Source organism: Marmota marmota, unplaced genomic scaffold (genome assembly GCF_001458135.2).
Source record: "Marmota marmota marmota unplaced genomic scaffold, marMar, whole genome shotgun sequence".
In the NCBI taxonomy this organism is placed as follows: Eukaryota; Metazoa; Chordata; class Mammalia; order Rodentia; family Sciuridae; genus Marmota; species Marmota marmota.
In genome coordinates this window covers 13,369,136-13,386,760 of record NW_026000026.1, presented here as the reverse complement: position 1 = coordinate 13,386,760, position 17,625 = coordinate 13,369,136, and the positions used below count along the sequence as shown (strand labels likewise).

At 39.5% G+C, this 17,625-nt stretch overlaps 1 long non-coding RNA gene across 2 annotated transcripts in view; it reads left to right on the top strand.

Annotated features, from left to right (window-relative positions):
- LOC125618979 overlaps positions 1-17,625 on the top strand; it is a 68,963-nt gene that overhangs the window by 6,048 nt on the left and 45,290 nt on the right. The window contains exon 2 of one of the 2 annotated variants that reach the window (XR_007350395.1): positions 4,646-4,754. The exons of the other annotated variant lie outside the window; for it this stretch is intronic. This is a non-coding gene — a long non-coding RNA (uncharacterized LOC125618979). The remainder of the gene's footprint in view (positions 1-4,645; positions 4,755-17,625) is intronic. 2 annotated transcript variants of the gene reach the window in all.

The following is a 17,625-nucleotide window of genomic DNA, read 5'->3' as shown; positions in this document are numbered from 1 at the left end:
TTTTAAAGGGGGACTCCAAACTGCTTGCCCCACATCGTCCCTTTTCAGCCTGAAGAAGCCAGAAAGATCTTCTTCGCCCCCCTTCCTTACAGCAGTAAGGAGTTCCCAAATTAGGGGGGGAAATGAAGCCAGATTTAAAGTTAGGTAGTCAGCGTAGTTAGATAAATCGGGTCTAATGCCGAGTGAAATCTAAAATGGAGGCCATGCTGGCAATGATTCCGGAAACGCAGGACAACTCATGGAATGTTAATGAAGTCCCGAAAAGGCCCTAGGCCAAAGTCCACCTCAAAGAAATGTTAATGAACAGCCCCCAGCAAAAAGGTGCTGACTCAGAAGTCCTTCCTGACCAGATTACTTCTTTGGCCCACCTGTGTCCCACCCCTCGGGCCTTCCCACCTACATTCCATCTCTGAAAGAACTATAAAAAGGGGAGACAACATCCCTTCCATGGATTCCACCTCTTGGGTCCCCTTCTTCCTCCGGGAGAAGTCTTTTCTGCTGTCCTTTAATAAACTTCTAATTTCTACTCTGAAAAAAAAAAAAAAAAAAAACTATAGGAAGGGCACTGTGCTTACTCTGGCAGTGTAGCATGGTACAGTGTCCATAGTCCGATTGTGAGTTCAAATTCTGACCCCAATTTTCTAGATGTGTAACCTTTTGCGGTTTTCTTAACCTTCCTGAGATTTTCTTAATAGAAACTTGGGAATAATATGGTTGATGTTGAGATTTAACAAACCACTGCTACACAGAATGCCCTTAGCACAGTTCCTCACTTAGGAAATAACCAATACGGGTTAATTATTATCCAGTATTTTATTGCTTATAGATGTTATTTCCTTCTTTTATGTAGCTAGTGTAGTAGGATCGCTATTCTGCAATAATAGCTACTCTTTTGAGGGACTTAATTGCCAGGGTCTTTAGTTCCTGATTAAGCAGAGTTTCTTGCAGAGTTCCTGGTATTTTTCTGGTTATTTTCTGTTACCTTAAAGCAGCAAGGTAGTTCTTAAGGCAAGAGCACACAGTGGGCCTTGAGGCTGCTTCTGCATGAGGAGTTTGGAGTGTACTGCGTAGGGGTCTCTCCTGGCCCAAAGTGGAACTGAGCCTGGAGCACTGCACTGCTGCTCTGTGCCTGTCCTGTTCTGAGTCCCCTCCGTGCAGGTCTTCAGGTGCTCTGCACTTGCCTGTGCTGGGGCTGCATGTTCCTGCTGGGCCCTTGGAAGGACGCCCTGTGAATGTTCATGCCCAGCATTGTGATCCCTGGGCTTGGCCATGACCCAGAGTGGCCGTGTTCATTTGAGGCAGTGATCCTGCACAGAAACCACATATTTTGATTATGTCACACACATTTTTTTCATATGTATAATTCTTTATTAAAATTCTCCAAGTAACTATTTTACAGTGTGCATTTTTAATAAGTTCTTATTACTAGCTTAACAGAATTAGTTGAGGAAAAATGTGGTTATTATTCCAGAGAAAAGTAAGCACCTAGGCACCAGCTTGTCATTTCTATTTTAAACTCTTATCAATTACTGCCTAAATTGACCCTGGTTTTCCTGTCTGCCAGGTAGGACCCCCTGTGTTGGGCTCCAGCAGCGCTCCTGGGCAGCTCTCTGATTTTCAGGGCAGGGAATAGTAGGAGGCATTTACACCTCCATAGCAGGTGCGATTGATCTTCACAGAATTAACTATGGGGGCAGTTCTCTTGCCAAAACTAGCCTCAGGGAGGTGTTTGGCAGTCTGTTTCTTTATCTTTATTCTTTTAGGTCAGAAATGGAAAGGCTGGGTGGTGGGAGGAGCAGCAGGGCAGGCTCTGTGGTGTGTGTTTCTCTTTATTGCACCTGACTCCAGCCAGGCTCTCTTTCAAACAGACAGAGTCCTCTCTTTCAAACAGCCAGAGTCCTCTCGATAATTGGCTGTCAAATCCAGGCAGTTCCCCACCTGCCTTGTCCTTTCAGTTGATGCCCTCTTCTCCAGCAGGAATAGAATGAGGGGTGTCTGCTTAATAGAAAGAAATGGTCATATGGGGGAATTCTTTAAAAGAGTTGCCCATATTTTCTAATATGAATAAGATGCATATCTATAAGCCAGTGTGATCTGAGCCAAGGCTTTGTCTAGGCCTGAGGACCCTCTCCTTTCTCCACAGCCTCTCCTCTGCCTGTAGTTCCATGTCTTACACGGAGTGAGAAGATTTGTGCTAGAAACATAAATGTAAACTCTTGAGTTTATGAAATTTTCCTTGTTTTACCCATGCCAAATTCAACAGCTGTATTTTAGTGATTCGTGTTTGTTGAATCTTTCTGAAGAATTTCAACTAATGTTCAGGAATTCAACTTTCTTTTGACAGTTGTGTCAGTGGTTTACACAGTATCCCACTGAGTTGTTTAACCAGAGTAGGAGGGGTAACTGGTATAAGCAGGCTTGGGAGCACAGGTAAGTCCCTTGTTGTGGGCAGGTCATTCAACTGGGTTATATGGACTATGCACCAGCCTACTTTGCTGGGGACAAACTAGATGAGCAACCAAGGGAAAGCTGCTTAGCCTTTCTGGGTACTAGTTTGCTCAACTGGAAAGTGAGGATGATGGTAGTTTGGGCTTGGTTGAGTTTATGTGGGAATTGAGCCCTACTTGTAAGGTGCTTCCCTGCCCCAGCTCATCACACCTACTCAGAAATGCAGTTCCTCTGATTTTGTCATTCCTGGAGAGCAGCCTCTCAGCTCTGAGTTTATTATGCCCTGGATTCACAAAATGGCTGGAAAGATTAGGTGATTGGCTTTGGGCTTTCTTGGTGAAATGCATGGCTTTGAAGTTAATTTATTATGTGTTTGTGTTAGTCAGCTTTGCATTTCTGTGACCAGAATACCTGAGAAATCAATTTAGAGAAGGGAAGATGTATTTTGGCTCATGGTTTAGAGGTCTTGGTCCATGGTTGTCTTGGCTCCATTATTTTGGGCCTGACATGAGGCTGACCATCAGAGCAGAAGGATAGGGTGGAGGAAAGCTGCTCAACTCATGGTAGCCAGGAAGAAGGGAGTGATGGTGGGAGGGGCCCTGGGACAAGATATACCTTCCTGGGTGTGCCTCCAGTGACCTGCTTCCTCCAGCTAGGTCTCAGTTCCTAAAGTTCCCACTACCTCCACTTATCTCATCAATCAGTTAACTAATTCCTCAGTGGATTAATCCATTGATAAGGTCAGAGTCCTTATGATTTAATCATTTCTTCAAATCCTCTTGTCTGAAATTGCTGCTTTGGGGATCAAGCCTAAAATACATGAGCCTTTGGGGGACAATCCAGATCCAAACCATGGCAGTGTTTTGTGAGTATCAACTATGTGTCAGGCATTGTGCTGACACACACTGAGGAACCAGCAGTAACTGAATGCAGTCCTGCCCACAGGGAGCTTCTGTCATAGAAGAATTTGTTGCACACAGCTGTGAACTGTAATATAGCAGCAGGTCAGTCCAGGTTGCCACCACCTGGAGCATTTGAGGTGAGCACAGTGAGCAGGAAAGCCTTTCTAGAGAGGCTGCACCCCAGCCAACACCTCATAGCCAAGAGGAGAAGAACCTCCACTTCTGATGGACCTAAACATGGGGTACATTAGGGTTGGCCAGAACCACAGGTCTTCATGTGTGTGAAGTTATGTGTTTTACATCCTGAAGAGGTGTGATGAGAACATGGTAGCATAGGTTAGATGACTCGACTTCTAGCCACACACTTAGTAGGTATTATTTGTGGGATTCATTCCATGCCAGATGTGCTTGGCTCCAGAACTGTGAGCTCAGCCACCATATTGTCTTGGGGAGGGGAATGCTGCCCTTGGTCAGGTATACAGAAAAGAGAAGGCTTAGAGAGGAAGGGAAAGGATGATAACTGGCTCATTTCCAGCCAGAGTGAGCTGGGAGACCTGGACGTGGGGGGGAGGGGTGTGGCTGGGCATCGCCAGGTCAGAGTGTCGGTGGATGGGAGTTGACGCCATTCAGGAGGCCTTTCCAGTACCTTAGGGTAGACGAGATGTGGGGTGAACTTTTTGTTAGATTCTTGCTAACCAGACAAAACCTATTTGTTTCTTTTGCTGTTTTCAATGTGTTTGAGTAATACTGCATAATCATTTTTCATAGGGGTAAGCCTCTTTGTCTCCTTGCTTCTGAGAGCCACAGTAGAGGAGTAGATTGTGTTTGTGTTGAGAGGAAGTGACTCTGCATCAGATAGAGGGCACTGAGGAAAGACGTCCAGCTTTTCTTTATGATCTGGTCCTCACCACCCTTCCTTTGGGGTTGTACAACTCTCATTTCCTCTGAGATGGATTCTCAAAGTCCGGATCCTTAGAGGCATCAGTGGAAAGGGCTGTGAAGGTAGGGAGCAGGCCACGCACGAAACCTTGTGTTTGCACAGGGTGACTCGTCTTGGTTGATGCACACTCAGGAATATGGGTTTTTTGTTTGTTTGTACTAGGGTTTGAACCCAGGGATACTGTACCACTGAGCCCCATCCCCGGCCCTTTTTATTGTTTTCTTCTGAGACAGGGTCTCACCAAGGTGCCGAGGCTGGCCTCAAGCTTTCGAACCTCCCAAGCAGCTGGGATTATAGGCGTGTACCACTGTGACTATCATGAGAGTGGTTTTAAAGTTATTCCTTTCCCCTGTAGATGGATTCAAAGATTATAGTAAGATTGGGCCAGCATGAGGATAACAACCTTCTTGGACCTTTCAGGCCAGGACCACCTGTCCCCTCTGGTGCACCTGGAATCTTTAATGGTAAGCACAGCCACAGCCACAACCCTCTGCTCTGTGTGGTTTACAATGGCGCTGGGGCCACCTTGCTGCTACAGTTCAGAGGGCTCATGGCTGAGGTGGGATATAAGCTGTGTCCCTGAGGCCTGGACTCTCTGAACGATGGCCACCTTATCAACTGTTATGATGCTGTGGCCCAGAACTTTCTGCTGTGGAGACCCATGTCTTGTGTCTTATGAGTTTTGGTTCCAGTTAGTTGATTTTTTATGCTAATGTAATTGTGCCATTTCTTGAACGTTCTAATTGTTGCTGATATGTGAAGATGAAATTGATTTTTATATTTTTATTTTCTCACATTGATACTAAATTCATTTATCAATTTACTGTACATCTTGTGGATTATTGGGTGTTTTCTACATATATCCATGATATTGTTTATGAAAAATGGCAGTTTTATTTTTTCCTTTCTTATTTTGTATTTTTAGTAACTTTAATTTATTGCCTTAAAAATTTTATTTAAAATTTTTAAAAATAATTTCACACAGAAAAAGCTTCAAGAGTACAGAAAAAAATTCTTGTATAGTTTTCCTTTGCTCAGATTCATCAGTTAGATTTTGCCCATTAGCGCCATTATTCTCTTTGTCCTATGTTTAGTGATCTCGATCTGAGCGCTTGGGCCTAAGCCTGTCCCTCATGTTGTCTCCCCTCCTTGTGCTTTTCTGTAAATAGGGACATTGACCATTCACTCATATAATCATAGCACAGTTAAACTTAACTGATGCAGTACTGTTATCTGATGTGTAACTTTTCATGAAAGCTTGCCAGTTGTCCAACAGTGTCTTTAATGTGGTTTTTCTGTGTCTCTCTGTCTAGAACCCAGTCCAGCATCTTGTATTGCCTTTAATTTCTGTGTATCTTCAGTCTCCCTTAATTTCTAAATTTCTTAGCCTTGCATTAGCTCTTATGATACTGACATTTTGGAAGAATGCAACTCATTTGTCTTGGAAAAATAAACTTGGTTAACTTTAAAATCATCATTGAGGTCTGATTTTTATTTTATTTTTTTTTTTTTTAAAATATTTATTTATTTTTTTAGTTCTCGGCGGACACAACATCTTTGTTTGTATGTGGTGCTGAGGATCGAACCCGGGCCGCACGCATGACAGGCGAGCGCGCTACCACTTGAGCCACAGCCCCAGCCCCGAGGTATGATTTTTAAGTCATGCTCCTCCTATATCTGTTGAGATATCAGGTGATTTTTCTCCACTGAAGTTCTCTTTTTAAAAATGCTCTTTAAAACTTCTTTTATTGTCAAGTGTAATGCATATAGAAATTTGGAAACAACATACATACAGAGTTTAAGACATTTTTATGAAGCAAATATCCATGTAGTCACGTGCCCAGGTCAAACAATTGTACATTGCCAGCATCTGGAGCCCCTTGCCCCATTCTTAATCACTACTTTCTATCTACCAAATATAAGCACCATCTTGATTTTTATGTCAATCACATCTTAAATTTTATGTCTAGTATCTACCTCCAAATATCTAATTTAATTTTAGTTTTTTTGAATTTGACATATATGAAATCATACAGGAAATATTGATTTGTGAATTCTGTTTATAGTTTGAGTTTGTTCCCTTTGTAACAATGTTCTTGGAATATGTTGACATTGTCCATCTACAATTGGTGGAGAGGTTCATTTTTGACTATAGGAACAGTTTGCTAAGCATAATTTTCTCTGTGCACTCAGAGCACATAAGTACACATCTCTAAAGGCAGCACACTCAAGAGAGTATGGATGTCAGATGGGGTGTGCTTGTCTTCTACTCGGGTAGGTACTGACAGCTTTCCCAAGTGGGAATATTTGTTCACACCCCTGCCTTTGCCCTGCATTTTGTCTGCCTGTTGATATTGTCAGATTTTCTTTCAGTCTGGTAGTATGGTAATATATATAATAATATCACTTTGTGATTTGGACTTGTGTTTTCCTTCTTCTGAGTTGAGTTTGAAGTTTAACCAAATTGAGTTTGAATGCCTTTTCTTGTTTTTGTGGGACACCTGTATTTCTTTTGGTGAAGTTCCTGATCAAATCTTTTGTAGGAGGGGTGGGGAGAGAATAGGCTAGTCTTTCTTCGTGACTAGTGCAAGTTCTGCATATGTTCTAGATTTCAAACCTTTCTTAATTGTCCATGGATGACCAGAAACTATTTTCATGCAGTTAATTTTGTCAGCATTTTCCTTCACACTTGGGGCATTTTGAAGCTTTTTCTCTGTCTTCTTTTCTTTCTTGGTGCTGGGGCTCAGTGCCAGGGATGAGTGCATACGGAGCAATATCCAGCTCCGCTATTCTTTTTTTTTTTTTAATACCTCTATTATATTTATTTATTTTTATGTGGTGCTGAGGATCGAACCTAGGGCCTTGCATGTATGAGGCAAGCACTCTACTGCTGAGACGCAAACCCAGCCCATCTCTATTCTTTTTATTGCTTTAAAGACTTTAGTTTTCTTTCCACATTGAGTTCTATAATTTAGCCAAAATGAATTTTTCTTCATGCATAAGAAAAATTACAGTGGAAGAGAGATGAGCTTGGCTTCAGAAGCCCTGACCTTTCCCACTGCCTTTGTGCTGTTACCCAGGGTCTCTGTGCAGGAGCTGTCCCTTTTGTACTCCCTGCCTTCCAGCTGGTGGCTTGCTCTCCCTCAGCCAGCATCACACTCACCACAGGGACTCCTGCGGAACTGGGAGAACAAGGGTCCTCACCTTTGTGTCTTATTTAATATGACTTGTCCATGGTCTTCTGCATTCCCATGTAGATTTTAAGCCCAACTCAACAGAGTCTAACAAAATAAAGCAACAGATAACACTTGGTAGGATTTCAGCTGGGCTTGCATTAGCTTTGTCAGTTTGGAGAATATTGCCGTCTCATAATAATTTAAACTTCCAATCCATAATGCAGTGTATCTTTCTATTTATTTAAGTTTTCTTTAATGTCCAATAAAATCTGATCCTTTCCTCTGTAAAGGTTTTGTGTTTTTCTTTTGATGGTGTATTTTAAAGGAAGTCAGAAACATTGTATCCAGTTAAGGACTTAAAGGAAATCTAACTGTGGTATCATTATCCCACTCACCAAAATTAACAGTAATGCCTTCCAGTCTACCAAGCTATGTCCAATTTTCCCTGACAGCTTCAAAAATGCCTTTTTATGGTTGGCTTGTTTTTATCCTGATCCAAATGAGGTCCACACATTTCATTAGGTAGATGTGTCTCTTAAGTCTCTTTTTGTTAACAGTTTTTTTTTTTTTCCTTTTCATCTTAAATCTCTTTTAATCTTTAATGCTTCTCTCTTTCATCTTCCCCCACATCATTTATTTGTTGAAGGGGTCATTAGTCTTGTAGAAATTTTCCACATTCTGGATTTGGTGGTTATTATTCTTATGGTATAATTTGCTCTTTTTAAAAAAATTTTTAGTTGTAGATGGAAACAATACCTTTTCTTTCTTTCTTTCTTTCTTTCTTTCTTTGTTTTTATGGGGGTGCTGAGGATCGAACTCAGTGCCTTACATGTGCTAGACAAGCACTCTATCACTGAGCTAAAACCTCAGCTCTTGCTCTCTGTTTTTTCTGTAAACTGAAAATTATGTTTGGAAATTTGATTATATTATGCCTAATTTTTTTAAAACAACATAATTGTTTTGTGTACCCATTACAAATTGTTAGGAAACGAATATCTAGTCCTGCTTTTAGAGATGTTAATATTGAGCAGTGGCTCAGGTGTTTGATTCTTTCATGTTATGAAATTCCTCAGCACCTTTTCTTCTGGTGATTTTCATGGTTGCAGATAATCTTTGCCTGAGTGTATGATTGTATGATATATTGGAAAATGGCAGTCTTCTTCCTGTTGTCTGTGAGATCTGTAGTGTGGCCCCACTTTAATCCTGCTATTTCATCTTCTATAGGCCTTTCCTCTCTAGATAATTTTTACCAGAAGTTTATCAATTCTGTTAGCGGTTTCAAAGAACCAATTTCTGGCGTTGATTCTTGTGTTATATGTTTATTTTCTTGTTTAGTAATTTCTGGTCTGATTTGTTATTCTTCCTTTGGGTTTTTTGGAATTTAATTGCTATTTTTTTTTTTAAACTATGAGTACTTAGTTCTTTCTTTCTTTCTTTTTAGCCCTTTCTTTGTAACATCCGCATTCTACATTGTGAGATTTCCTTTTGTGTTAGTCAGCTTTCTGGCACGGACAAAAGACCTGAGACAATAAGTCAAAAGGAGGAAAAGTGAATTTTGTCTCATGGCTTCAGAGGGTTCAGCAACTCCATTGCTTTTTGGGCCCGTGGCAAGGCAAACCACCATGGTGGGGAGCATGTGGTGGAGCCAAGCTGCCTACCTCATGGTGGCCAGTAGGTAGTGAGAGACAGGAAAGGGCTGAAGTCCCAATATCCCCTTCAAGGGCATGCCCTCATTGACCTAACTTCCTCCAACTAGACCTCACCTCCTACAGATTCCAAAATGTCTCAGTAGCACCACAGGCTGTAGACTGAGCCTCCAACACACAAGCCCTTGGGGGCATTTCAGTTCCAAACCATATTACCTCCTATGTCCTATATTAGCTGCATCCTCAAGTTTTGATATGTAATATTTGTATCACTTTGCAGTATATGAATTTTAAATGATTTTAAAATGATTTCTCCTTTGATCAATGAGTTATTTAGAAGTATGCCACATAATTTTCAAATATTTGAAGATTTTTCCAGATATCTTTCTGTTATTGATTCCTGTTTTAGTTCTTTTGTGGTCAGAGAACATACTTTATGTTATTTATTTTCTTTTAAATTTGTTGAGATTTGAAGTCAAGCATAGTGGTACATGTCTGTAATCCCAAACATTCTGGATGCTGAGGCAGGAAGATCACAAGTTAGAGGCTTCTTATGGTTGAGATATGAAATATCCCCTCGAAACTCATGTGGGAGACGATGCAAGAGTGTTCAGAGGTGACATGATTAGATTATGAGAGTCGTAACCTAATCAGTGGATTAATCCACTGATATGGATTAACTGCGTGGTAACTAAGCAGGAGGGTGTGGCTTGAGGAAGTAGAACACTGAGGATGTGCCTTTTGGGGTTTAAGTTTTGTCCCTTTTGGGGGCTACTTTCTCTGCTTCTTGGCTGCCGTGTCCTGAGCTGTCTTCTTCTGTGTGCCCTTCTGCCGTGATGTTCCGTCTCATCTTGGCCCAGAGCTGTGGAGTTTGCTGACTGTGGACTGAACCTCTGAAACTGTGAGCCAAAATAAACTTATTCTCGTCTAAGTTGTTCTTGTCTGGTCTTTTGGTCATAATGACTCAAAGCTGATTAAAACAAGACCTGCCTCAGCAACTTAGCGAGACCCAGTCTCAGAATAAAAGAAATTTTAAAAAGAAGTACTGGGGATATAACTTAGTGGTAAGTCATCTGTGGGTTCAATCCCCAGTATCATAAATAAATAAAGTGAATTGAGATTAGTTTTATGGCTCAGGGTATGTTCTGTCTTGTGTATACTTGAAAAGAGTGGGCATTCCAGTGTTTTGGGGTAGAACATATTGTAAATATCATTTAGGGTAAGTAAGTTGAAAACATTGTTTAGTTCTTCTAGATTCTTGCTTATTTTCTTTCTACTTGTTCTGTTAATTACTGAGAGAGAAATGTTGGCATCCTCAACTATAATTGTGGAGTTATCTATTTTTCCTTTCAGTTCTTGTATATTTTGAAGCTTTGATGTAGAGTGTATACACATTTAGTTTTGTCAGACAGAAGTAAATAAATTGATCTCTGAATCATTGCATGATAATTCTTTTTCCCTAGTACTGTTCCTTTTTTCTGAAGCTTACTTTCTCTGATGTTAATTTATGCACTTCAGTTTTCTTTTGATTAATATTTGTATGACATATATTTATACCTACTATTAATTTATCTGTGTCTTTAACTTCTGTTTACTGTGGAAGGCACATGGTTGAGTCTTTTTTTATCCAGTATAACAGCCTCTGCCTCTTAATTTGAACGTTTAGATCATTTATATTTGATGCTACCATTGATTTGGTTTATGTAAAAACCATCTTATTTTCCATTTCTCTCAATGTTCTTGCTTTTAAAAAATAAATTAAAAGTAGATTCTGTTTTATCTCCATTTGACTTATTAGTTATACCTTCTTTAAAAATTTGTATTGGTTCTTCTAGGAATTATAATTTACTTCTTTCACTTACCACAACATATATTAAAATAAAATGATGCCACTTTGTAGAAGGTGTAAGATACAGTGTAAGAAACTCACACAGGACACTTCCATTTCCTAGCTTTTGTGCTTTTTTTCCTACATTGTACCTGTATGCATGTTTTAAACCACACCATACTTGGTTACTATATTTGCTTTTGGGGGGAGTATTTTCTAGGAATTGAACCCAGGGATAGTTTACCACTGAGCCACATCCCTAGCCTTTTTTATTTTTTATTTTGAGATAAGTTCTTGCTAAGTTTCAGAGGCTGGTCTTGAACTTCAGATCCTCCTGCCTCCTGAGTGACTAGGATTGCAAGCATGCAGCCACCATACATGGCTCTATCTTTGCTCTTAAAGCCATAGGTAATGAGAAAATTGTTTTTGTATTTGACATCATTTTGTGTGCTTTTTCTCTCTTTTTGTGAAATGTGCATTTCCAGCAGGTATCCTTTTGTCTCTGGAACTTTCTTTGACCATACTTGCTCATATAAGACAGCTGTGCAGAAATTCTCTTGGCTTTTATGCATCTAGAAGAAATCTTTATTTAACTTTTATTTTTAAATTAAAGAACTGGATTTATAAGAGCAATATAGTTTTAAAAGAAAACTTGAGTGGGAAGTGCAGAGAGTTCTCATATTCTTTAACTGTGCAAGCACGTCCAGGATTCCCACTAGACCCGGGGTGTCGGGACCATACTTGCTGTGAAGGCTATCTCACGGTTCTGACTTGGATGTGTTCACCCTGCACATTTCTGCCTGACTCCTGCTTAGCCTCGTGTCCTCCCCACAACGACTCACTCCTCCATGCTTTTCTCGGTTTCTGGAGTATTCTATAGGTACTCTTATAGACTTTGTCACTGTAGGTCATTGAGGATTTTCTTGCCTACTTTGGGCCTGGCCAGACCTTTAAGCCCCTGAGGCAGGGCCTGGAGCTTGCTCATGTGGCACCCGGAAGTTCTCATGCTCAGTCTGGCGCCACCTGAGCTCAAGGTAGGCCTGTAGCTGAGTGAATGGTGAGGAAATGAACAAAGACCTGCAGGGCTGCTTCCATGGTTACTTGTTTACATTGCTGTACAAAAGTCAGCAATGTGTCTTCTTTCTCTATATTTAAAAAAAATTTTACAAAAATAACATATATCTGTTGAAAGCATGATCCAGGAGTTCAAGTGGTAACAGTTTCCCTCCCTCACCACTCAGGCTTGGAAATAGCTGTCAACTGTTTGGTGCATGTGTTCTCAGGCTTTTTCTTAAGTAAGCACATGTACATGTATACACGTATTGCACGTCTTCATAAATGTAATCTGTTAAGATTACCATATGTAAAATTCCTCACCTTGGTTTTTCATTTACTTTTCATGGATATCTTTTTGCATAGTATGCCAAGGTGTAGATATGTTATGATTCTTGAAGCTCCCTTCCATAAGCTTATAAGGACACTAAGGTTGTTTACAGTCCTTTGCTTGTATCATACTGTCATGACTGACAACCTGGAGAGCCATTGGTGACCAAGTACCATCTGTGAGCTTCCTATGATTGTCTCACTGCATTCTTACAACAGTCTTCCAGGGTAGGTCTGGGCCATCTCTCTAGAGGGCCTCTCTCTCCTTTCATCTCATTAACGTAGCTGATGGTGAGGGGTATTGGGGCTGATACTTTTGGACTCTGTTCAGCCACTGTGGCCCTCCAGGTCATGCCAGTGTAAAGCAGCAGGTTCACCAAGTGTTGATTCCAAAGCACCATTTGTTTGCTTTTAGCTCTTTGCCATCTGTATTCACAGTGGCAGATTGTCCCTGCTTCAGGGGCTTTCTCTTATCCCTTTCCTCTTTTTCCTTAAGAGGGCAGGTCCCTTGTGACCACTTGAGGCTAGATGCAGATTTGTCTATCTGTTCTATGGCCCTAGAAGCAGATTGGGGATCTTGGTTGCTTGATTTCCCAGGGGAGGTTAACATGAATGTGGTCCAGTGGAATGTAATCAGCGACTTTCTCTGTAGTGTCTGTTTCGACTTTCCCAAGCCTCCTGGCTGCCAGATCCCGACCTTCTATCCCCAGGGTGGTATAAGTCTCTTGGTGGACAGGCTCCAGTTGATGGATTTCTTCCTGTGTATGCTGCGCCAAAGGACTGCCTCTTTGAATCGCATATTTCTAGTTCCCTTTTTCTGCAAATCAAGGTGGGTTTCTCTTGATGCGTGTGTGGCCAGGAATGATGTTTATGGCTCCTGGAGAATCAGCTGCTTCGGGGAGCAGACAGAAGCAGACTAGAGACCTTTCCACTTGCTCAAAGGAAGCTTTTAGGAGCTGCAGTTCCTTCTCTTGCACACTGAGACCTCCAGGCCACCAAGGCTGCGGCTGATGGCCCTGACTCCCCGCCCCCCCCATCATTGTCTTTGTTTAAAATGACTTTGTTGCTGGCTCATGCCTGTGATCTCAGCAGCTCAGGAGGCTGTGGCAGGAGGATCTGGAGTTCAAAGCCAGCCTCAGTAAGATCGAGGTGCTGAGCAACTCAGTGAGATCCTGTCTCAAAAAACAAAACAAAACAAAAACAAAGACAAAATAGGGCTGGGGATGTGGCTCAGTGGTCGAATGTCCCTGAGTTCAACCCCTGGTACCAAAAAAAAAAAAAAAAAAAAAGGCTTTGTTGAGGCTTTATTTTAATGGAATAAAATCCACCCACTCTAAATGGTCCGATTGGAGGAGTTGGGGTAAATGTTTAGTCAGGCAGCTGTCACCACAATCAAGTCTGAACATTTCCCTTACTCAGTGAGTTGCTTCCATTTCACTCTGTCCCTCCTTCCTCCACTGCCATGGCCCAGGCAACCACTTATCTGGTGTCTGGTGTCCCCCATGGGGGATCATGTTGCATTTTATTGTCACGTCTCTTCAGCTCTTCCAATCTGTGACAGTTTCTTGGTTTCTTCTTCTTTTTTTTTTTTTTTCTCAACTTGAATAATGCGCTGGAAATTATTCATATATGGGTAAACATAAAGGACTATTTTTTCACTTTTATTCTCTTTAAAAATAATTTACTATTTAAGAAAAATCCATCTGGTGCAATAGCATATACCTGTAATCCCAAAGACTCCACAAACTGAGACAGGGACAGCAAGTTCGAGGCCATCCTTAGGAACTTAGTGAGACCCTGTCTTCAAATGAAATAAAAAGGGCTGGTGGTGTAGCTCAGTGGAGAGTGTCACTGGTTTCAATCCCTAATAGTACAAAAACATAAAAGAGGTTAAAAATAAAAATAAATTAAAATTAATAATGGTGCATTGTGGTGTTTAAAACAAAAGTAAAGGTAAGATACATGACCACAAAATCACAAAGAATGGTAGTAGAAAATGAAGAATACTACTATAAAATTCTTACACTATATATTATATGCACCACATATATAATACACTTTAATAGTATTTGAAGGTAAACTGTAATAAACATTAAATATAATAACAGTGATAGGTTGCACTTCTCAGTCATCTATTCCTTAGTTTTCATATCTGTGTGAGGCCAATAAAAGTTTCAATAAGAACAGGCATTATAGATTTTTAAAAATCTTCCCAAAAATCCAGTTATTAAAGTTAGCATGTTTTTTTAAAATCTTTTTTTAATCTGTTCAAATTAGTTATACATGGCAGTAGAATGCATTTTGACACATGATACATAAATGGATTATAACTGCTCATTTTTCTGATTGAACATGATGTAGAATTACACCAATCATGTAATCATATATGCACATAGGGTAATAATGTTCAATTCATTCTACTGTCCTGCCTACCCCTATTCCCCTTCCCGTCCCGTCCCTTTATTCCTCTCTGTCTAGTCCAAAATACCTGTATTCTCCTCCCCACACCTTATTATGAATTAGCATCTGCATATCAGAGAAAACATTTGGTCTGTGGTTCTTTGGGATCAGCTTATTTCTCTTAGAATGATATTCTCCAGTTTCATCCATTTATTGGCAAATGCCATAATTTCATTCTTCTTAAAGAAGAATGAGTAATATTCCATTGTGTATATATACATCACATTTTCTTGACCCATTCATCTGTTAAAGGGCACCTAGGTTGGTTCTATAACTTACCTATTGTGCACTGAGCTGTTATAAAACATTCATATGGCTAAACGTAAATATTTGTTGAAGAGGCTATCTTTTCTCTAATGTATGATTTTGGTGCCTTTGTCTAGTATGAGATAACTATATTAATGTGGATTTGTCTCTGTCTTCTGCCGCAGTCCGGCAGCAAAATAATCAGGGGGGTGATGAATAACTTGTGTACCTTGATACAGCAGGAGTGGGAGCCGTTTATTGTAGGACAGGAGCAGTATTTATACATTCCACACAGCTTATCTAATTAGCATAAACTAGATACATCAGTCAACCAATCAGGAATCTCTACACTTAATGGCTCGCTTTTGTTACTTCTCAAACCACTCCCTCTGGCATTTTGCCAGGTACCATCCAGACTTGTTTACGAACTTTAACGTTCCCCTGACAAAATGCCAGGTGTTATTTTGACTTATTTACAGACTCTAACAGTCTTCTATTCTGTGCCATTGGTCTATGTGTCTGTTTTGGTTCCAATATCATGCCATTTTTGTTACTATAGTTCTGTAATATAATTTAAGTTTTGATACTGTGATGCCTCCTGCTTCACTTTTCTTGCCAAGGATTGTTTTGTCTATTCTGGGTTTCTCATTTTTCCAAATGAATTTCATGATTGCTTTTTCTATTTCTGTGAAAATTGTCATTGGGATTTTAATAGGAATTGCATTAAATCTGTATAACACTTTTGGTAGCATGGCTATTTTGACAATGTTAATTCTGCCTATCGAAGAGCATGGGAGAACTTTCCATTTTCTAAGGTCTTCTTCAATTTCTTTCTTTAGTGTTCTGTAGTTTTCATTTTGTTCGATTGATTACCAAATATTTTATTTTTTTGAGGCTACTGTGAATGGGGTAGTTTTTCTAATTTCTCAGTCAGTCAATTCATTACTGATGTATAGGAACACATTTGATTTATGGGAAGTAATTTTATATCCTGCTCTTTTGCTGAATTCATTTATTAGTTCTAGAAGTTTTCTGGTGGAATTTTTTGGGTCTTCTAAATATAGAATCATGTCATCAGCAAATAGTGATAGTTTGCGTTCTTCTTTTCCTATTCATATCCCTTTAATTTCTTTCTTCTGTCTTATGGCTCTGGCTAGAGTTTCAAGGAGGATGTTGAATAAAAGTGGTGAAAGAGGACATCCTAGTTTTGTTCCAGTTCTTAGAAGGAATGTTTTCAATTTTTCTCCATTTAGAATGATGTTGGCCTTGGGCTTAGTATATATAGCTTTTACAATGTTGAGGTTTGTTCCTGTTATTCCTAGTTTTTCTAGTGTTTTGAACATGAATGAGTGCTGTATTTTGTCAGATTCTTTTTCTGCATCTATTGAGATAATCATGTTATTCTTGTCTTTTAGCCTGTTGAGGTGATGAATTACGTTTATTGATTCCCATATGTTGAACCAATCTTGCATCTCTGGAATGAACTCTACTTGATTTAGTGCACTATCTTTTAAATATGTTGCTGTATGCAATTTGCCAGAATTTCTTTGAGGAATTTTGCATATATATTCATCAGGGATATTGGTCTGAAGTTTTCTTTCCTTGTTGTGTCTTTGTCTGGTTGGGTATCAGGGTGATACTACCTTCATAGAATGAGTTTGGAAGGGTTCCCTCCTTTTCTATTTCATGGAATAATTTGAGGAGGATTGGTGTTAATTCTTCTTTGAAGGTCTTGTAAACTTGGCTAAGAATCTGTCTCGTCCTGGGCTTTTCTTAATTGGTAGACTTTTCATGGTGTCTTCAATTTCATTGCTTAAAATAGATCTGTTTAAATTGTTTATGTCCTCCTGATACAGTTTGGGTATGTTATAAGACTCTAGAAATTTGTCGATGTCTACAATATTTTCTATTTTATTGGAGTATAAATTTTCTAAATAGTTTCTTATTATCATCTGTATTTCAGTACTGTCCATTGTGATATTTCCTTTATCATCATAAATTTTAGTAATTTGAATTTTCTTTTCCTTTTTCTTTCTTGTTAGTTTTGCTAAGGGTTTATCAATTTTATTTGTTTTTTTCAAAGAATTTTTTTTGTCAGTTCTTTGAATTATTTTTTGTTGTTGATTCAATTTCATTGATTTCAGCTCTTTTTAAAATAATTTCCTGTCTTCTAATGCTTTGGTATTTATTTGTTCTTTTTCTAGGGCTTTGATATGTAATATTAGGTCATGAATTGTTGACTTTTTATTCTTTTAATGAATGAGCTCAATGCAATGAACTTTCTCTTAGCACTGCCTTCACAGTGTCCCAGAAATTTTGATATGTGATCACTATTCTCACTTACCTCTAAATATTTTTTAATTTCATCCCTGATTTCTTCTGCTGTTCATTTGTCATTCACTAGCATATTATTTAGTCTGCAGGTGTTAGGGTAGCTTCTATTTTTTATTTCATCATTGATTTCTAACTTCATTTCATTGTGATCTGATGGGATGCAAGGTATTATCTGTTTTTTTTTTTTTTTAATCTATGTATTTGCTAAGAGTTGCTTTATGGCCTAATACATGCTCTATTTGAGAGAAGCATCTGTGTGCTA